This window comes from Gorilla gorilla, chromosome 17, assembly GCF_029281585.2.
Source record: "Gorilla gorilla gorilla isolate KB3781 chromosome 17, NHGRI_mGorGor1-v2.1_pri, whole genome shotgun sequence".
NCBI classification, from domain to species: domain Eukaryota; kingdom Metazoa; phylum Chordata; class Mammalia; order Primates; family Hominidae; genus Gorilla; species Gorilla gorilla.
Window position 1 is genome coordinate 89,141,883 of NC_073241.2, and position 22,617 is coordinate 89,164,499.

At 43.5% G+C, this 22,617-nt stretch overlaps 2 pseudogenes; both read left to right on the top strand.

Moving 5' to 3' along the window:
* The first annotated feature begins 3,679 nt into the window (after positions 1-3,679).
* On the top strand, positions 3,680-9,319 carry LOC129528301 (large ribosomal subunit protein uL10-like; annotated as a pseudogene).
* Positions 7,400-9,319, top strand: LOC134757381 (large ribosomal subunit protein uL10-like; annotated as a pseudogene).
* Positions 9,320-22,617: the final 13,298 nt, after the last annotated feature.

Here is a 22,617-nt window from a genome sequence, read left to right on the forward strand (position 1 = left end):
CTGGGATGGGAAACAACAGGTCACGCAGGCTGGGGCGACAATCAGATTAGGGTTAGATATAGAAAGTTTACATGTCCAAGATTAGTTAAGAGAGGGTGAGGTGCTCTGGAAGCCGATGAAGAAAGAGTTGGGGAAGAGGGAGTGATCAACTGTGTCAAACGCTGCTGAGAGATCAAGGGAAGGCAGATGAGCCAACGAGGAGGTATGGGCGATTTTAAAAGAGCAGTTTCATGGAGGGATCAAGGGAAATGCCAGAGTAGGTTGAATTTAAAAGAGTATGTCCAGATGCAGTGGCTCATGCCTGTAATCTCACCACTTTGGAAGGGTGAGGCTGGAGGATCACTTGAGGCCAGGAGTTCAAGACCAGCCTGGGCAACATGGCAAGGTCCTCTCTCTACAAAAAAATCTGTTTTCAGTTAACCACGCATGGCGACATACACCTGTTGTCCCAGCTATTTGGAAGGCTGAAGCGGGAGGATCACTTGATGCCAGGAGTTTGAGACCAGCCTGGGCAACATAGTGATACCCTGAAAACTCATCTCTAAAAAATGTTTAAAAATTAGCCAGGTGCAGTGACCCAAGCCTGTAGTCCCAGTTATATGGGAGGATGAGGCGGGAGGATTGCTTGAGCCCAGGAGTTTGAGGCTGCAGTGAGCTACAATTAAGCCACTGCACTCCAGCCTGGGAGAGAAAGTGAGACTCCGACTCTAAACAAAAAAGAAAAAAGAAAATCGGAAGAGAAGATGTGGAGACACACAGAGATCACTGTTTTCAGGATTTTTGCCTCCGTGGGGAACAAAGTAATGGGTTGGGTGCTGGCCAGGAAAATCATGTCAAGAAGAGATTTTTCTTTACTTGGGAGAAATAGTAACACTGTGGTTTGCTGATGGTGATGTGTGGTATAGAATTAATATATTTGATGATGCAAGAGAGAGAGGAGAGCTTTCCTGGAGCAGTGTTCTGCGTGGTCTAGCACACAGTGGAGGGATGTGTTTTTGGCAGGAGCATGGAGAGCTCACCTGTGCTAATGGGAGGAAAAGCAGAGGTGGGAGATGTAGTGCCAGGCAGGTTTGGAAATCTCCTCTAATAACTTCCCTCTGATTCAAGAAGCAGGAAGCAGGAAACAAACTGGGCGAGGTGGCTTACACCTGTAATCCCAGCACTTTGGGAGGCCAAGGCAGGCGGATCACCTGAGGTCAGGAGTTCGAGACCAGTCTGGCCAACATGGTAAAACCCTGCCTCTACTAAAAATATAAAAATTAGCCAGGCATGGTGGCGGGTGCCTGTAATCCCAGCTACTCGGGAAGCTGAGGCAGGAGAATCTCTTGAACCCAGGAGGAGGAGACTGCAGTCAGCCAAGATCAGGTCACCACACTCCAGCCTGGGTGACAGAGCAAGGCTCTGTCTCAAAACAAACAAACAAAAAAAAAAAAAAAAAAGAAAAGAAAAACAGAAGCAGGGAGAGGAACAACACACACTGGGGCCTCTCAGGCGGGCTGGGGGGAGAGAGCATCAGGGCTTAATACCTAGGGGATGGGTTGATAGGTGCAGGAAACCACCATGGTACACGTTTACCTACGTAACAAACTTGCATGTCCTGCACATGTAGCTCAGAACTTAAAGCAGGAAGCAAGGTTATTAGCTAAGAGTGAAGATATCTGAGGTGGTATTGAAGGTTTGAAGGGAGAATGGGTATGAAATAAACACCCAGAAGAGGGAGAGGGTGAAAGAACAGACTAGAGGAAGACAGCATAATGGGTGATCATTTGTAAGTCCCAATTGAACTTCATGGTCACCCCCGCCTTAGTTTGTTCAGGCTGCTATCACAAAACGCCATAAACTGGGTAGCTTATAAACAGCAGAAATTTATTTCTCACAGTTCTAGAGGCTGAGAAGTCCAAGATAAAGTTGCCGGCAGATTCAATCCCTGGTGAGGGCTTGATTCCTCAAAAATGGCACCTTCTGTGTCCTCACATGATGGAAAGAACTAGCTAGCTCTAGTCTCTTTTATAAGGGCACTAATCACATTCATGAGGGCGGAGCCCTCATGACCTAATCACCTCCCAAAGGCCCCACCTCCTAATATTGTCACCTTGGCAGTTAGGATTTCAACATATGAATTTGCGGGGAGAGACAAACGTTCAAATCATAGCACTACTCTTCCCATCCATCATATACCATTTTGTACATTTGTGACCTGTTTTAAGTGTCAAAAAGGAAGCACGGCTGGGTGTTGTGGCTCATGTCTGCAATCCCAACACTTTAGGAGGCCAAGGTAGGTGGATAGCTTGAGGCCAGGAGTTTAAGACCAGCCCGGGCAACGTAGTGAGACCCCACCTCTACAAATGAAAAATCTAGCCAGGTGTGGTGGTGCGCACCTGTGGTCCTAGCTACTCAAGAGGCTAGGCAGGAGGATCACTTGAGCCCAGGAGTTCGAGGCTGCAGTGAGCTGTGATTGCGCCACTGTCCTCCAGCCTGGACAACAGCATAAGACCCTGTCTCAAAACAAACAAATGAACAAACAAACAAAACACACACACACACACACACGCACACAAAAGCAAGAAGAGAAAAAACCTGAACTCAGTTTGAAGTGGTCTCCAAATTCCTATCATTTGATGATGAGAAACACAATAAAATGGATTTCAACATGCTCCTCATCATTTTTACATCCTCAGTCATAAAAGAAGCAGGGCCCTCCACTCCCGTCAGGGGCATAGACAAATCAAACCAGCAATTCAGTGAAGGCTTGTGAATTCCTTTTTTTTTTTTTTAAATTTTGAGACAGAGTCTCGCTCTGTCACCCAGGCTGGAGTGCAGTGGCGAGATCTCGGCTCACTGCAACCTCTGCCTCCCGGGTTCAAGCGATTCTCCTGCCTCAGCCTCCTGAATAGCTGGGATTATAGGCGCCCGCCATCATGCCCGGCTAATTTTTATACTTTGAGTACGACAGGGTTTCACCATGTTGGCCACGCTGGTCTCGAAGTCCTGACCTCAATTGATCTGCCCACCTTGGCTTCCCAAAGTGCTGGGATTGCAGGCATGAGCCACCACGCCCAGCCGAATTCTTTTAGTCAAGAGCGCTAACTAGAGAAAGAGAAGAAGGGAAGGGAGAAACCCCTTCCGCAGTATCAATTAAATATTGGAAGGAATGATAAAATTAGAAAATTGCCATTTTGCATTCCCTAGTATTGATTCAGGCAAAGATCAACAATGTGCAGTAAAACCACCGGGGGAAAGACGATGGAGAGCAAGCTATTCACACAGACTCAAGGCAACACTCACATATCACTTACAATTTACAAAGGAAAAGCCTATCTTTACCTTTGGAGAGAACTGGTGGACATCGCCTTGGGAAAGTGATCAAACTTAGCATCCACATTATGAACCCCAGATGGGATGTAGCAAGAAGCATACACGCATACCAACGTGGCATTCTTGGCAAAACTGTCTGACTTGAATCTAATCATAAGGAAACAATCAGCCAATTTCAGAATGTTGGGACAGCCTACAAGACCAGTTGGCCCGGAGTTTTCAAAAAAAGTCAATATTTTGAAAGTAGGAGGATGGTTCTTGATTGGAAGAGACTCCAGAGACTCAACACCAATGCAGAGAACCTGGATTTGCATCTTGGAGCAGAAAATAGAAGAGGTATAAAAAGATATTTTGGAGGCATCTGGGGAAATGTGGATGTGGGTTGCAGATTATTAGATGATAGTGTGTAATTAATATTTATTTTTGTAGGAGTAATATTTATAACATGTTTCTGTAAGATGCTGCCTTATTTTCAGGAGATGTTGGCTGAAGTACTTACAGGTAAAGTGTTATACTGTCAGCGCCTTATTTTCAAATGTTTAAACCAAAAAAAAGAAAGTGGTGTGTGTGTGTGTGAAGTGTATGCATGGGTACGTATGAAGAGAGAACAATAAAGCAAATGTAACAAAATGTTAATACCTGGTGAATCTAGATGAAGGGTATATGTGTGTTCAACTTTTCTGTCGATTTGAAATTTTTCCTTCCAGCTCTTAGGGAAATGGGGAAAAGAAATTTAAAATTTTAAATAAAAAAAATTTAAAAACAAAAATTTCCAAATAAAAGTTAGATTTTAAAAAAGCGCCCTATCTGTGGCAAGTTGCTGAAAGTACCTTGAATGCAAGACAGTGAATAGGAGAGACCAGGGTCATATGAATCCCAAGTTTTCTTTTTTGGAAGCAGTGATTGCTACATTGTTTTCCATTCCCAAAATTTTCCTAAATCTCAGCATAACAAATAGTTCTGCAGGATTTCCAAAAATGCCTAACTGTTTCCATATTTGGGACAATTTTTTCCTGGGTACCAAAACAAAAAAATAAATTTTCCCTGCCCTTCTGAGAGGGAATGAGGATATTAGCTTTCCGTGGCTTAGTGGGGATTTTCCCATAAGAAGTAAAAGGATGCCCTGATTTCTAGTCTCCCCCAGTATAAACTCAGAACATGGCTCATCACAGAGAGTATTGCCAGTTGTGTGACTGGAGGGCTAGCAGTGCAATAGAGGAAAATGCAGCTTACCCTTCTAAAAGTTCTTCCCTTAGAACTCTAAACTCACTGAAATGCTGAGCCCAGTTTAAAGTCATGCAATTTAAGAGTGTGTGAAAAACTTGGACAAGGCTCTAAACTCACGAAAACGACTTCAGGATTAAAGGCTTGGAGAATAAGCTTTCTGAGGAAGGTCAGAGAGAATGAATGGGCTGTTTTGCTAGGAGATGAGCAACTATGTGGCAATTTAATGCTGGTTCTTCAGATGTACCAAGAGAATGGCAACCAGATGCTCCCTGCTGCCACGAGAACAGGAAAAGCAGAAACTGGTTTGCCTTAATGAAGGAATTCATTTCTGGGAAGGTTGTTAAAAAGAAGTTGGGCATCATCAGAAGGACCATTCTAGAGAACTAGACCCACTCTCAAAATGCTCCAAAACTTGATTGCAAATAAGTTGCTTTTTGTTTTATTTTGTTTTTTCATTTTGTTCTGTTTTGAGACAGGGTCTTGCTCTATCCCCCAGGCTGGAGTGCAGTGGAGCAATTACAGCTCACGGCAGCCTCAAACTCTCGGGCTCAAGTCATCCTCCCACCTCAGCCTCCCAAGTAGCTGGGACTACCACCATGTGCCACTAAGCCTGGCTTCAAATAAGTTTAAAAAATTAAAGCAATTTGTGTTATGAAAATGTTAATTAACCCAGAAAATTCCTAGTCTAAATGCCAGCTTAATCAGTAGATCCTTCTTTCATCTATCCATTTTTTTTTTCTTCTTCTTTTTTTAACCTGCCTACCAATGAAATGGGATGCCAAGGTCTTCCTTCGGGGATACAAATATTTCTTCATCACACAAATCTCTTGATCACAATGACGTGGCAGAAAGCTTGTTCTGAAACATTGCTGTAAATTATATGAAAGCATTATTTAATGTGTTTGGCCTTATGGCTGCATCTTCCTAATTATGTTTATTTTGATAAGCATGCTAATCAATGTGGGGTAAGAGGGTGAAGGTGGAAATTAGGATTTTAGTTAAAATATGCCTGGGGGAGGGGAGCCTCTTGTGAGTAAACATCTAATCGTAATTCACATGAATTGCACATGAAGCCCATCAAGAGTTGGCGCCACCTCAGATCTGAAATTAGCTCATTCTTCCTTCATCATCTTACTTTCTACCCTATCTCAGAAAAGTTATCGCTTTCCTTTTTCCAAGGGAGCATCTCTGTTCCTAACATGGCAGAAAGAAAGAAAATGTGACTGAAAAACTGATAAAAAGACTGAGGCTGGATGAGATTTTGTCACAGAAGAGTTTTAAATGGAGTGATCCTATGGTCAAAGCGATGCGATTTTCTGTGAACAGCTGGACAAAGTGAGACAAATGTGTTCCTAGCAGAAAAGCAGATTTAGATCCTCCCAAGAGCTCAGCAATGATGTATGGTGCCAATTACTGTTGTTTGCTTTTTGTTTTGGTTCATCTGTTTTTCTCTCGCTCACCCATACCCAATTCTGTCATTTACGCCAGGCTATTGCTTATGACAGTCACAGCTTTCCAAAGAACCCCCAATCCCTGCTAGTCCCTTTTCCAGCAAAACTGGAAACTCACGGGGCTTGCCCAGTCTTCCTTGCAGTTTCATGTCGTGTATGTTTGGGAGCTGAGTCCCTTCTGAGGATGAGAAGAAAACAATTCTCTATGTAGTTATGTACTCTGGTATCGGCATTTATTTGGGGTTTGGGAAAGCCTCTAAAGCAATGAAGAAGGAAATCAGAAAAATCCCAGGCGTTGCATTTTGGTGGCCTTTGATCAGCTGGGAGATGGCTCAGGGCCTGCTGTCTTCTCTTTCTATTGAGCTCACAGCGCCATCTCTTGTCCTCCCAGGTAATTACAGGTGGCAATAGCTCTTGGAGCACTAAAGGATATTTCATTGGGCTCTAGAATCTTCGCACTCAGCATCAGGAGCTAGGCTATGAGAGCTATTGTCACCTGCAAACAGTATCTTTTTTTCTCTCACCAGGTGTCCTCACAGGAGTGACATCGTCTTTAAATCCTATGTGGCAATCCCTGACGTACCGTCGTGATGCCCAGGGAAGACAGGGTGACCCGGAAGTCCAACTACTTCCTTAAGATCATCCAGCTTTTGGATGGTTATCCGAAATGTTTCATCGTGGGAGCAGACAATCTGGGCTCCAGGCAGATGCAGCAGATCCTCAAGTCCCTCCGAGGGAAGGCCGTGGTGCTGATGGGCAAGAAACCATGATGCTCAAGGCCATCCAAGGGCACCTGGAAAACAGCCGAGCTCTGGAGAAACTGTTGCCTCGTATCCAGGGAAATGTGGGCTTTGCGTTCACCAAGGAGGACCTCACTGAGATCAGGGACATGCTGCTAGCCAGTAAGGTGCCAGGTGCCACCTGTGCTGGTGCCATTGCCCCATGTGATGTCACTGTGCCAGGCCAGCCTTGAGAAGACCTCCTTTTTAATTTTTTTGAGATGGAGTTTCCCTGTTGTTACCCAGGCTGGAGTGCAATGGCACGATCTTGGCTTACCACAACCTCTGTCTCCCAGGTTCAAGCGATTCTCCTGCCTCAGCCTCCTGAGTAGCTGGGATTACAGGCATGTGCCACCACACCTGGCTAATTTTTTTTTTTTTTTTTTTTGCATTTTTAGTAGAGATGGGGTTTCTCCATGTTGGTCAGATTGGTCTCGAACTTATGACCTCAGGTGATCTGCCCGTCTCAGCCTCCCAAAGTGCTGGGATTACAGGCCGAGAAGACCTCCTTTTTCCAGGCTTTAGGCATCATCACTAAAACCTTCGGGCACCACTGAAATCCTGAGCGATGTGCAGCTGATCAAGACTGGAGTCAAAGTGGGAGCCAGTGAAGCCACACTGCTGAACATGCGGAACATCTCTCCCTTCTCCTTTGGGCTGGTCATCCAGCAGGTGTTTGACAATGGCAGCATCTACAACACTGAAGTGCTTGACATCACAGAGGAAATTCTGAATCCTCACTTCCTGGAGGGTGTCCGCAACGTTGCCAATGTCTGTCTGCAGATTGGTTACCCAGCTGTTGCCTCCGTACCCCATTCTACCATCAGTGGGTACAAATGATTCCTGGCTGTGTCTGTGGAGACTGATTACACCTTCCCACTTGCTGGAAAGTTCAAGGTGTTCTTGGTTGATCCATATGCCTTTGCGGCTGCTACCCCTGTGGCCACTGCCACCACAGCTGCTCCTTCTGCTGCTGCAGCCTCAGCTAAGGTTGAAGCCAAGGAAGAGTTAGAGGAATTGGACGAGGATGTAGGATTTGGTCTCTTTGACTAATCACCAAAAAGCAACTAACTCAGCCAGCTTTATTTGCAAAACAAGAAAATAAAGGCTTACTTCTTTAAAAAAAAAAGTATATTTAAAAAATATATATATAGCCAATTAGTGAAATAATTATATTTCATTTTAATGAAAAAAATTGGGGGGATGTTGTTCCACTTTAGTTTATCTATTTTTTATTTTACTTTTTATTTTAGACTCAAGGGCACATATGCAGGTTTGTCACATGGGCCTATTGCATGATGCTGAGGTTTGGGGTGTGATTGATCCCGGCACCCAGGTAGTGAGCGTAGTACCCAATAGGTAATTTTTCAGTCCTTACCTCTGTATGTCCCTCCCCCTCTAATAGTCCCTTTGGTAGATGTCTATTGTTCCCGCCTTTATGTCCATGTGTACCCAACGTTTTTGTTTGTTTGTTTGTTTGTTTTTGAGACAGTCTCGCTCTGTCACCCAGACTGGAGTGCAGTGGCGCAATCTCGGCTCACTGCAACCTCTGCCTCCTGGGTTCAAGCGATTCTCCTGCCTCAGCCTCCTGAGTAGCTGGGATTACAGGTGCCTGCTACCACATCCGGCCGATTTTTGTATTTTTATTAGAGACGGAGTTTCACCATATTGGTCAGGCTGGTCTTGAACTCCTGACCTCGTGATCCACCTGCCTCGGCCTCCCAAAGTGCTGGGATTACAGGTATGAGCCACCGCGCCCAGCCTCATGTGTACCCAGTGTTTAGCTACCACTTATAAATGAGAATATTTGGTATTTTTCTGTTTCTGTGTTAATTCACTTAGGATAATGGTCTTTAGCTGCAACCATGTTGCTGCAAAGGACATGATTTCATACTTTTCATGGTTTTGTAGTATTCCTTGGTGTATATGTACCATTTTCTTTATCCTGTTCGCCATTGATGGGCACCTAGATTTATTCCATGTCTTTGCTACTGTGAGTAGTACTGTGATGAATATACAAGGGCAGGGGTCTTTGTGGTAGAATGATTTGTTTTCCTTTGGATATATAGCCAGTAATGGAATTACTGCTGGGTTGAATGATAGTTCTAAGTTCTTTGAGATATCTCCAAACTGCTTTCCACACTGGCTGATTTAATTTTCATTCCCACCAACTGTGTATAAGCCTCCCCTTTTCTCTGCAGCCTCGCCAACATCTGTTTGGTTTTTGTTTTTTGTTTTTGTTTTTACTTTTTAACCTATTTATGCCGGAGATTGCTCTTTTTTTTTTTTTTAAACTAGACATTGGGCAATGACCTTGAGCTGTAGGATATAAACAACTTCCACAAGCTTAGCATTCCAATAATGGAACACTAGGCATAAATGGCCTAATAATAGCCATTCTGACTGCCATGAGACAGTATCTCACTGTGGTTTTGATTTGCATTTCTCTGATGATTAGTGATGTTGAGCATTTTTTCATGTTTGTTGGCCGCTTGTATGTCTTCTTTTGAGATGTGTCTGTAAATATTAATACTATCTTGAAAGCAAGTTCAGCACTCCCCTTTATTTGAAATTGATTCTTGGATCACATCAATGGGAGCCCCCAGCTGAGGTTAAGTTCTTTATACTTATACCACCAGAATCAGTCTTCCTTCAACCAGTTGCTTGCTTTCCACACATTTCAGAACATGAGATGTTCCAAAATATCACTCAAAAATAGGCCTTTTGGTCTACGTGGACACACAGGTAACACTGAGGCCACTTTTTGTCATTTTTTAATGACCCAATAGCAGCAAACCACATATACAAAGATTGATTTCTGGCAAGTAATTGCAAGTCTAGCCACACAAACCTATTGAAGATAATTGTTCTGAAACCTCAGAAGCCAGAGAAACAGAAATGTCAGAGGTGTTCAAACCAGAGCAACTCCATCTTGAATAGGGGCTGGGTAAACTAAGGCTGAGATCTACTGGGCTCCACTCCCAGGAGGTTAGGCATTGTTAGTCACAGGATGAGACAGGAGGTTGGCACAAGATACAGGTCACAAAGACCTTGCTGATAAAAAAAAAAGTTTGCGGTAAAGAAGTCAGCCAAGGCTGGGCGCAGTGGCTCACACCTGTAATCCCAGCACTTTGGGAGGCCAAGGAGGGTGGATCATGAGGTCGGGAGTTCAAGACCAGCCTGACCAATATGGTGAAACCCCGTCTCTACTAAAAATACAAAAATTAGCCAGGTGTGGTGGTATGCACCTGTAATTGCAGCTACTCAGGAGGTTGAGGCAGGAGAATTGCCTGAACCCGGGAGGCAGAGGTTGCAGTGAGCTGAGATCGAGCCACTGCACTTCAGCCTGGCAACAGAGCGAGACTCCATCTCAGCCAAAAAAAAAAAAAAAAAAAAAAGAAGTTGGCCAAAACCCACCAAAACCAAGATGGTGATGAAAGTGACCTCTGGTCATCCTCATTGCTCATTATACACTAATTATAATGCATTAGATGCCAAAAGACACTCCCACCAGCGCCATGCCAGTTTACAAATACCACGGCAATGTCAGGAAGTTACGCCATATAGTCTGAAAAGGGGAGGAACACTTAGTTCTGGGAATTGCCCACCCCTTTCCCAGAAAACTCATGAATAATCCATCCTTTTTCTAGCATATAATCAAGAAATAACCGTAAGTTTCCTAGCTGAGCGGCCCATACTGCTGCTCTGCCTATGGGGTAGCCATTCTTTATTCCTTCACTTTTCTAATAAGCTTGCTTTCACTTTATGGATTTGCCTCGAATTCTTTCTTGCACGAGATCCAAGAACCCTCTCTTAGGGTCTGGATTGGGACTCCTTTAGAGTAACAGAAAGACTGAAGAAAATAAAGGGGACAGCAGAAAAATAGAAAAAGAAAAATAGACAGTGTTGAAAAAAAAAGCAGCAATTTCCATTTTTCTAAAGTAAGAGTGGGAATGAATGATAGATCCTCTGAACAAAAAATAAAAAGAAATGTAAGGGGTGCCGGCCAGAAGGCGACAATTTAATTTTATAGACAGTAAAATAGGCCAGGTGTGGTGGCTCATGTCTACAATCCCAGCACTTTGGGAGGCCGAGACAGGAGGATTGCTTGAGCCCAGGAGTTCTACACTAGCCTGGGCAACATATGGAGACCTCATCCCTAAAAAAGTTAAAAAATTAGCTGGGCCTGGTGGTGTGTGCCTGCAGTCCTGGCTACTTGGGAGGTTGAGGAGAGAGGATTGTTTTAGCCCAGGTTGCAGTGAGCTATGATCACACCACTGTCCTCCATCCAGCCTGGGCAACAGAGCAAGACCCTGTCTCAAACAAAACAAAATAAAACAAAAACCCAGCAAAATAAAATGAATAATAATTTGAATTACTTGGAGATCCAATATCTTGATTTTCCAAGTCAATTAAACATGTTTATTAATAGATAAATGAGCATAATTCAGCTAAAAGCAGGGAACCCTCCCCAATCAACTACTCTAACACACACACAGATATACACTCACTCTTTGTAGAACCAGAGAGGGACTAATAATCAAATAAACTAAGTGTAAACCATCTAGAAAAAGTTTTTTTTTCTCCTGAGTTTTTCCCAGGCTGGAGTGCAGTGACGTGATCTCAGCTCACAGCAACCTCTGCCTCCTGGGTTCATGCAATTCTCGTGCCTCAGCTTCCCAAGTAGCTGGGATTACAGGCATGCACCACCACCCTTGGCTAATTTTTGTATTTTTAGTAGAGATGGGGTTTCACCATGTTGACCAGGCTGGTCTTGAACTCCTGACCTCAGGTGATCCACCCGTCTCGGCCTCCCAAAGTGCTGGGATTACAGGCATGAGCCACCGTGCCCAGGCTCTCCTGAGTTTTTATACTGCAGCATAAAGAGCTTTGCCTCAGAGATGAGATTATCAGCCACACTGACAACATCTCTCATCCCATGGCCTTCATTCTAAAGGATTCTGGTTCAGAGTCCAAACCCTGGAGCAGACAGATGCCTGTGTGACCTTGGGCAGGCTTCTTAAATTTTCCCTCGGGAGGAGCCAAGATGGCCGAATAGGAACAGCTCCGGTCTACAGCTCCCAGCGTGAGCGACGCAGAAGACGGGTGATTTCTGCATTTCCATCTGAGGTACCGGGTTCATCTCACTAGGGAGTGCCAGACAGTGGGCGCAGGCCAGTGGGTGCGCGCACCGTGCGCGAGCCGAAGCAGGGCGAGGCATTGCCTCACCTGGGAAGCGCAAGGGGTCAGGGAGTTCCCTTTCTGAGTCAAAGAAAGGGGTGACGGACGCACCTAGAAAATCGGGTCACTCCCACCCGAATATTGCGCTTTTCAGACCGGCTTAAAAAATGGCGCACCACGAGACTATATCCCACACCTGACTCGGAGGGTCCTACGCCCACGGAATCTCGCTGATTGCTAGCACAGCAGTCTGAGATCAAACTGCAAGGTGGCAGCGAGGCTGGGGGAGGGGCGCCCGCCATTGCCCAGGCTTGCTTAGGTAAACAAAGCAGCCGGGAAGCTCGAACTGGGTGGAGCCCACCACAGCTCAAGGAGGCTTGCCTGCCTCTGTAGGCTCCACCTCTGGGGGCAGGGCACAGACAAACAAAAAGACAGCAGTAACCTCTGCAGACTTAAATGTCCCTGTCTGACAGCTTTGAAGAGAGCAGTGGTTCTCCCAGCACGCAGCTGGAGATCTGAGAACGGGCAGACTGCCTCCTCAAGTGGGTCCCTGACCCCTGACCCCCGAGCAGCCTAACTGGGAGGCACCCCCCAGCAGGGGCACACTGACACCTCACACGGCAGGGTATTCCAACAGACCTGCAGCTGAGGGTCCTGTCTGTTAGAAGGAAAACTAACAAACAGAAAGGACATCCACACCGAAAACCCATCTGTACATCACCATCATCAAAGACCAAAAGTAGATAAAACCACAAAGATGGGGAAAAAACAGAACAGAAAAACTGGAAACTCTAAAACGCAGAGCACCTCTCCTCCTCCAAAGGAACGCAGTTCCTCACCAGCAACGGAACAAAGCTGGATGGAGAATGATTTTGACGAGCTGAGAGAAGAAGGCTTCAGACGATCAAATTACTCTGAGCTACGGGAGGACATTCAAACCAAAGGCAAAGAAGTTGAAAACTTTGAAAAAAATTTAGACGAATGTATAACTAGAATAACCAATACAGAGAAGTGCTTAAAGGAGCTGATGGAGCTGAAAACCAAGGCTCGAGAACTATGTGAAGAATGCAGAAGCCTCAGGAGCCTATGCGATCAACTGGAAGAAAGGGTATCAGCAATGGAAGATGAAATGAATGAAATGAAGCGAGAAGGGAAGTCTACAGAAAAAAGAATAAAAAGAAATGAGCAAAGCCTCCAAGAAATATGGGACTACGTGAAAAGACCAAATCTACGTCTCATTGGTGTACCTGAAAGTGATGGGGAGAATGGAACCAAGTTGGAAAACACTCTGCAGGATATTATCCAGGAGAACTTCCCCAATCTAGCAAGGCAGGCCAACATTCAGATTCAGGAAATACAGAGAACGCCACAAAGATACTCCTCGAGAAGAGCAACTCCAAGACACATAATTGTCAGATTCACCAAAGTTGAAATGAAGGAAAAAATGTTAAGGGCAGCCAGAGAGAAAGGTCGGGTTACCCTCAAAGGGAAGCCCATCAGACTAACAGCGGATTTCTCGGCAGAAACCCTACAAGCCAGAAGAGAGTGGGGGCCAATATTCAACATTCTTAAAGAAAAGAATTTTCAACCCAGAATTTCATATCCAGCCAAACTAAGCTTCATAAGTGAAGGAGGAATAAAATACTTTACAGACAAGCAAATGCTGAGAGATTTTGTCACCACCAGGCCTGCCCTAAAAGAGCTCCTGAAGGAAGCGCTAAACATGGAAAGGAACAACCGGTACCAGTCGCTGCAAAATCATGCCAAAATGTAAAGACCATCGAGACTAGGAAGAAACTGCATCAACTAATGAGCAAAATCACCAGCTAACATCATAATGACAGGATCAAATTCACACATCACAATATTGACTTTAAATGTAAATGGACTAAATTCTCCAATTAAAAGACACAGACTGGCAAGTTGGATAAAGAGTCAAGACCCATCAGTGTGCTGTATTCAGGAAACCCATCTCACGTGCAGAGACACACATAGGCTCAAAATAAAAGGATGGAGGAAGATCTACCAAGCAAATGGAAAACAAAAAAAGGCAGGGGTTGCAATCCTAGTCTCTGATAAAACAGACTTTAAACCAACAAAGATCAAAAGAGACAAAGAAGGCCATTACATAATGGTAAAGGGATCAATTCAACAAGAGGAGCTAACTATCCTAAATATATATGCACCCAATACAGGAGCACCCAGATTCATAAAGCAAGTCCTGAGTGACCTACAAAGAGACTTAGACTCCCACACATTAATAATGGGAGACTTTAACACCCCACTGTCAACATTAGACAGATCAACGAGACAGAAAGTCAACAAGGATACCCAGGAATTGAACTCAGCTCTGCACCAACCGGACCTAATAGACATCTACAGAACTCTCCACCCCAAATCAACAGAATATACATTTTTTTCAGCACCACACCACACCTATTCCAAAATTGACCACATAGTTGGAAGTAAAGCTCTCCTCAGCAAATGTAAAAGAACAGAAATTATAACAAACTATCTCTCAGACCACAGTGCAATCAAACTAGAACTCAGGATTAAAAATCTCACTCAAAGCCGCTCAACTACATGGAAAGTGAACAACCTGCTCCTGAATGACTACTGGGTACATAACGAAATGAAGGCAGAAATAAAGATGTTCTTTGAAACCAACGAGAACAAAGACACAATATACCAGAATCTCTGGGATGCATTCAAAGCAGTGTGTAGAGGGAAATTTATAGCACTAAATGCCCACAAGAGAAAGCAGGAAAGATCCAAAATTGACACTCTAACATCACAATTAAAAGAACTAGAAAAGCAAGAGCAAACACATTCAAAAGCTAGCAGAAGGCAAGAAATAACTAAAATCAGAGCAGAACTGAAGGAAATAGAGACACAAAAAACCCTTCAAAAAATCAATGAATCCAGGAGCTGGTTTTTCGAAAGGATCAACAAAATTGATAGACCGCTAGCAAGACTAATAAAGAAAAAAAGAGAGAAGAATCAAATAGACACAATAAAAAATGATAAAGGGGATATCACCACCGATCCCACAGAAATACAAACTACCATCAGAGAATACTACAAACACCTCTACGCAAATAAACTAGAAAATCTAGAAGAAATGGATACATTCCTCGACACATACACTCTCCCAAGACTAAACCAGGAAGAAGTTGAATCTCTGAATAGACCAATAACAGGAGCTGAAATTGTGGCAATAATCAATAGTTTACCAACCAAAAAGAGTCCAGGACCAGATGGATTCACAGCCGAATTCTACCAGAGGTACAAGGAGGAACTGGTACCATTGCTTCTGAAACTATTCCAATCAATAGAAAAAGAGGGAATCCTCCCTAACTCATTTTATGAGGCCAGCATCATTCTGATACCAAAGCCGGGCAGAGACACAACCAAAAAAGAGAATTTTAGACCAATATCCTTGATGAACATTGATGCAAAAATCCTCAATAAAATACTGGCAAACCGAATCCAGCAGCACATCAAAAAGCTTATCCACCATGATCAAGTGGGCTTCATCCCTGGGATGCAAGGCTGGTTCAATATACGCAAATCAATAAATGTAATCCAGCATATAAACAGAGCCAAAGACAAAAACCACATGATTATCTCAATAGATGCAGAAAAAGCCTTTGACAAAATTCAACAACCCTTCATGCTAAAAACTCTCAATAAATTAGGTATTGATGGGACGTATCTCAAAATAATAAGAGCTATCTATGACAAACCCACAGCCAATATCATACTGAATGGGCAAAAACTGGAAGCATTCCCTTTGAAAACTGGCACAAGACAGGGATGCCCTCTCTCACTGCTCCTATTCAACATAGTGTTGGAAGTTCTGGCCCGGGCAATCAGGCAGGAGAAGGAAATAAAGGGTATTCAATTAGGAAAAGAGGAAGTCAAATTGTCCCTGTTTGCAGACGACATGATTGTTTATCTAGAAAACCCCATTGTCTCAGCCCAAAATCTCCTGAAGCTGATAAGCAACTTCAGCAAAGTCTCAGGATACAAAATCAATGTACAAAAATCACAAGCATTCTTATACACCAACAACAGACAAACAGAGAGCCAAATCATGAGTGAACTCCCATTCACAATTGCTTCAAAGAGAATAAAATACCTACGAATCCAACTTACAAGGGACGTGAAGGACCTCTTCAAGGAGAACTACAAACCACTGCTCAAGGAAATAAAAGAGGATACAAACAAATGGAAGAACATTCCATGCTCATGGGTAGGAAGAATCAGTATCGTGAAAATGGCCATACTGCCCAAGGTCATTTACAGATTCAGTGCCATCCCCATCAAGCTACCAATGACTTTCTTCACAGAATTGGAAAAAACTACTTTAAAGTTCATATGGAACCAAAAAAGAGCCCGCATTGCCAAGTCAATCCTAAGCCAAAAGAACAAAGCTGGAGGCATCACACTACCTGACTTCAAACTATACTACAAGGCTACAGTAACAAAAACAGCATGGTACTGGTACCAAAACAGAGATATAGATCAATGGAACAGAACAGAGCCCTCAGAAATAACGCCGCATGTCTACAACTATCTGATCTTTGACAAACCTGAGAAAAACAAGCAATGGGGAAAGGATTCCCTATTTAATAAATGGTGCTGGGAAAACTGGCTAGCCATATGTAGAAAGCTGAAACTGGATCCCTTCCTTACACCTTATACAAAAATCAATTCAAGATGGATTAAAGATTTAAACGTTAGACCTAAAACCATAGAAACCCTAGAAGAAAACCTAGGCATTACCATTCAGGACATAGGCGTGGGCAAGGACTTCATGTCCAAAACACCAAAAGCAATGGCAACAAAAGACAAAATTGACAAATGGGATCTAATTAAACTCAAGAGCTTCTGCACAGCAAAAGAAACTACCATCAGAGTGAACAGGCAACCTACAAAATGGGAGAAAATTTTCGCAACCTACTCATCTGACAAAGGGCTAATATCCAGAATCTACAATGAACTCAAACAAATTTACAAGAAAAAAACAAACAACCCCATCAAAAAGTGGGCGAAGGATATGAACAGACACTTCTCAAAAGAAGACATTTATGCAGCCAAAAAACACATGAAAAAATGCTCATCATCACTGGCCATCAGAGAAATGCAAATCAAAACCACTATGAGATATCATCTCACACCAGTTAGAATGGCAATCATTAAAAAGTCAGGGAACAACAGGTGCTGGAGAGGATGTGGAGAAATAGGAACACTTTTACACTGTTGGTGGGACTGTAAACTAGTTCAACCATTGTGGAAGTCAGTGTGGCGATTCCTCAGGGATCTAGAACTAGAAATACCATTTGACCCAGCCATCCCATTACTGGGTATATACCCAAAGGACTATAAATCATGCTGCTATAAAGACACATGCACACGTATGTTTATTGCGGCATTATTCACAATAGCAAAGACTTGGAACCAACCCAAATGTCCAACAATGATAGGCTGGATTAAGAAAATGTGGCACATATACACCATGGAATACTATGCAGCCATAAAAAATGATGAGTTCATGTCCTTTGTAGGGACATGGATGAAATTGGAAACCATCATTCTCAGTAAACTATCACAAGAACAAAAAACCAAACACCGCATATTCTCACTCATAGGTGGGAATTGAACAATGAGATCACATGGACACAGGAAGGGGAATATCACACTCTGGGGACTGTTGTGGGGTGGGGGGAGGGGGGAGGGATAGCATTGGGAGATATACCTAATGCTAGATGACGAGTTAGTGGGTGCAGCGCACCAGCATGGCACATGTATACATATGTAACTAACCTGCACAATGTGCACATGTACCCTAAAACTTAAAGTATAATAAAAAAAAAAAAAAAAATTTTCCCTCTGGGTTCCCTCATCCTATCATAGGGACATAACAATAGTACGTACCTCAAAGAGTTGTTCAAAGACTATACAGTGTAGGTAAGATGCTTAGAACAGTGGCTGGCATGTAGTGAGCATGATATAAAGTGCTGGTTTTTACTACTATCATACGAAAATCAGGGATTCTAGTTCTTGTTTTGGTGACCAACTTAACGTTTTCTCCCACTGGTGTTTAGAGTGTTTGCTCTCACGCATTATGAGCAACTCCTCACTGTCTCAAGTTAAGCTTTTCATGTGACAGTCACTCCTTCCTTACTCAGCACAGGGATAAGGGATGAGGGGGAGTACTAGTTCATTTTCACACTGCTGATAAACACATACCTGAGACTGGGCAATTTACAATGGAAAGAGGTTTAATGGAGAACTCACAGTTCCATGTGACTGGGGAAGCCTCATAATCATGGTGGAAGGCTAGGAGGAACAAGTCACATCTTACCTGGATGGCAGCAGGCAAAGAGAGCTTGTGCAGGGCAACTCCCCCTTATAAATCCATCAGATATCGTGAGACTTATTCACTATCATGAGAACAGCACAGGAAAGACCTGCTCCCATGATTCAATTACCTCCCACCAGGTCCCACCAACATATGGAAATTCAAGATGATATTTGAGTGGGACACAGCCAAGCCATATTGGGGGGAAAGTGGAACTGGGGCTCCTGGGGGAGTCTTCCCTTGAGAGTGAGTGGCTAACATGCAACCTGAGTTTTTAGTAGGCCCTGTAAATCCCACGTGAATGGAAACCCTATATATCATGAAAAGGACAGAAATGTGGGGACCTGTTAATATTATATTAACATATATAATATTTCATATGTTTTAATAAGAGAAAGCCATGTTTTACCGGTTATCAAAAATATCCCAGTCTTTACTGGATGTTTTATTTATTTTTATTTTTATTTTTTTGAGGCAGAGTATCACTTTGTTGCCCAGGCTGGAGTGCAGTGGTGTGATCTTGGCTTACTGCAACCTCCACCTTCCGGGTTCAAGCAATCCTCCACCTCAGCCTCCCGAGTAGCTGGGACTACAGGCCTACACCACCACGCTGGGCTAACTTTTGTATTTTTAGTAGAGATGAGGGTTTCACTGTGTTGGTCAGGCCGGTCTTGAACTCCTGATCTCAGGTCATCCACCTGCCTTGGCCTCCCAAAGTGTTGGGATTATAGGCATTAGCCACTGCACCCGACCTACTGGTTCTTTTAGTTATGAGTTCAGCTCAAAGCAAGTTCATGTTAGAAATCAAATGTAATCCTTCACAATCTGTGAAATTTACTTTATTATTATTATCCATTTATTTTTTCATGCAGAAACCCATTCATTCATCCATCCACCCAATTGTTATTTTGTAATTCTGTTGAGCACTTATAGGAACAGAGATAAAAGACGCAAACATCGACAATGCTCAGAGGATTAAATGGAGGCCGGAGACAAGGGGACAGATCATGACAACCCTGGTGATGGCAGGCACACCCTGGTGTGCCCAGAGCACTGCAAAAGGTGCATCTAACTGAGGCTGAGCATAGGGGTTAAGCATGGCCAGGAAAGGCTTTCTAGATTGGATGGTGGCCAGGCCAATCTTGAAGGAAGAAGCTATTGGCCAGAGGAAGACAGGGAGGAAGGAAAGTTCAGGCAGACAGACACTGACCCAGGCACCTTGGTGAGGAGACCCTCCCAGTGCTGTTCACTTCTCAAAGTGGAGCACCTCTGTCCCCAGGGGTAATTTAAGGAGGAAATGTGGGACATCTTTTGAACCTGCAACTTTACTCGTTAGTGAGTAATTTTAAACAAAGAATAAGTAAAGTGTCTCAGTAAGGTAAGAGCTAAGATTCATTTGTGCCTCCCAGCTCCCCTCCAAAAATCTAGCTTTGTCTTTACATTCTGGGTGACACTTTCTGAATGGGGCTTGGATTTGAATGGGATCCAGGAACCCCATGGGAAAGAATCTGAACCCTGTTCACAACTGGAGTTCATTAGAAACATATCTGAATGGCTGAGAGACCCAGTGACAGGCTATGGAGGACAATGGAGCCTTAGGATTAAAGAAAAAAGAAGAGGCTGGGTGCAGTGGCTCATGCCTGTAATCCCAGCACTTTGGGAGGCTGAGGCGGGCTCTCTCTACTTAAAATACAAAAATGAGCTGGGTGTGGTGGCGTGCACCTGTAATCCCAACTACTCAGGAGGCTGAGGCAGGAGAATCACTTGAACCCAGGAGGCAGATGTTGCAGTGAGCTGAGATTGTGCCACTGAACTCCAACTTGGGTGACAGAGTGAGTCTCTGTCTCAAAAAAAAAAAAAAAAAAAAAAAGAGAAGAAGGAGGAGGAGGAGGAGGAGGAAAGAAAAGGCACTAAGTGAGCAGATCTGGTGGAGAAGGTCAAACTCAGCAGGAGGGCGGTTAAGTCAGGGACAGCGATTCCAGACAATGTGGGGTGTGCTTGTCCCTCCCATGGACACCCCTGCCTCCATCCCACCTAGGCCCAGGAGAGCCTGTCTGCTCTAGGGTATGAAAGATGTAACCTAGGAGCCTCCTGTATGAGAGAGCTGAAAGAGAAAGGAGAGACCTTTCCCTCAGGCCAGAGAGGATGGGTCAGCAGAGCAGAAAGCGGCCCAAGGCCACCACAGTGACCCCAGGTGGCAGAACACAGGGCTAACTGAGCTGCTGGCCACGGATACAATTTAGGGGAGTCACCCCCATGCCTTTCTGGCTCCTGAAGAAAAACAAGAGAAAAGGATGCTGTTTGAACAGTCTTCCGTGCGAGGTTGTATATTCAGTGAACTTAGGGACAAACTATCAAAGGGACAAACTGAAAGGATCCACAAGCTTGGAGAATGAGAATCAGGGTACACATGAGACCCCTGCAGGTTCCTAGATGAACATAGGACAATAAAGCCCTGGAAAAGAAAAAAAAGACAGATGTGGGGGAGCAGGGGTCTTGAGGTCTTGAAATTGGGTCATTTCTGCAAATACAATCACAGTTCTCAGTTCAGGTAACACCTAGGTCCAACCAGCCAATTATATCCAACAGTGTGTGACTGAGCTATATGTTGCAGTACAATGCAAAATTGCAGTCATTTTTGAAATCAAGCATAAGTTTTTGAAAAATTTTAAAGATAACTTTGCATGGCTTTTCCAAATTTTAGGGTGTGATTTCACCCCCCTCTGGATAAGGGGATGTCAGTGGAATAATTTGAGCAACTTGGCCTCCAGGGAACCAAGTATCCTGTGGTAGAGTTCAATATATAGGCAAGGTGGGGAAGGTAGGAGAAGATCAAAGAGGTGGCTGGAGAAGTAGGCAGGTCAGCCAGGGCCTCTGGGCCCCACCCTTCACAGGGTTGCACATGCATGGGGTCTCTCCCCGATCCCATCCCAGTCTGTGGGTGTCCCCTGCTCTCTCTCTCTATCCCATCAGAGTCACTGCCCCCAATACCAAGTTTACCTCAAATTTCTTCTGCCTTCACCTGTCAAATGAACCTATCCTGTGCTCTCCACCAAAATACCAGATACATATTTGAATCCCAGTTAAGATGTTAGAGCATGCAAATAAATATGTATGTTAAGATGTCAGAGCATACAAATAAATACATATGTTAAGATGTCAGAGCATGCAAATAAATACATATGTTAAGATGTTAGAGCATGCAAATAAATACATAAGATGTTAGAGCATGCAAATAAATATGTATATTAAGATGTTAGAGCATGCAAATAAATATGTATGTTAAGATGTTAGAGCATGCAAATAAATACATATGTTAAGATGTCAGAGCATGCAAATAAATACATATGGTAAGACGTTAGAGCATGCAAATAAATATGTATGTTAAGATGTTAGAGCATGCAAATAAATACATATGTTAAGATGTCAGAGCATGCAAATAAATACATATGGTAAGATGTTAGAGCATGCAAATAAATACGTATGTTAAGATGTTAGAGCATGCAAATATATATGTTAAGATGTCAGAGCATGCAAATAAATACATATGTTAAGATGTTAGAGCATGCAAATAAATACATATGTTAAGATATTAGAGCATGCAAATAAATACATATTTGTAATCTTTTTCCTTTCTCTTTTTCTTAATTCTAAATCTCCCGCATATTTCTGTTTTTTATAGCGGCATCTCAGAGACGATTCCTTAACTCAAAGACTGATTATTAGCGGAGGCATTCTAGCATTTGCAGGCAGGAAGGATACCTGTTCATTCTCACATTGGGTGCCTATTACAATTTTAGTTTATTTATCGTATTGTCTTTTACTTTGTTTTGGAAACCAGACTTCAGTGTACTGAATAAGATCCTGAAACTTAGAACCAGATGGACCCAAGTTTAATTCTTAACTCTGACGTTGTCTGGAGCACGTCACTGGAATGCTGGGAGCTTCTGTTTCCAAACTTGCAAAGGAGGGCAATCGTAGCTCCTCACTGGGCTCTGGTGGAAATGTCAGTGAAATCTCTAGTGTAAAGTCCTGTGTCTCTACCAGGCAGCCATTCCCTTCCTTCTTATAATAGAGCCACTTCCCATATACATGCTGAAGTTGGAAAAGTTTCTTTTCTATCACAAAAAATAGAATCTGGGTGGGCGCAAGAATACTGCTTTTCTGCCCCAGCTTGTTGGGTGTGTGGAACTGTGACTGACACCTTGAAATTATGAGGGATTACCCTTCTACCCACAGAGGCAGAGTGAAAAGATGACAGAGCCTCAGCTGCTGAATTAACCCAGCCAGGACTTGA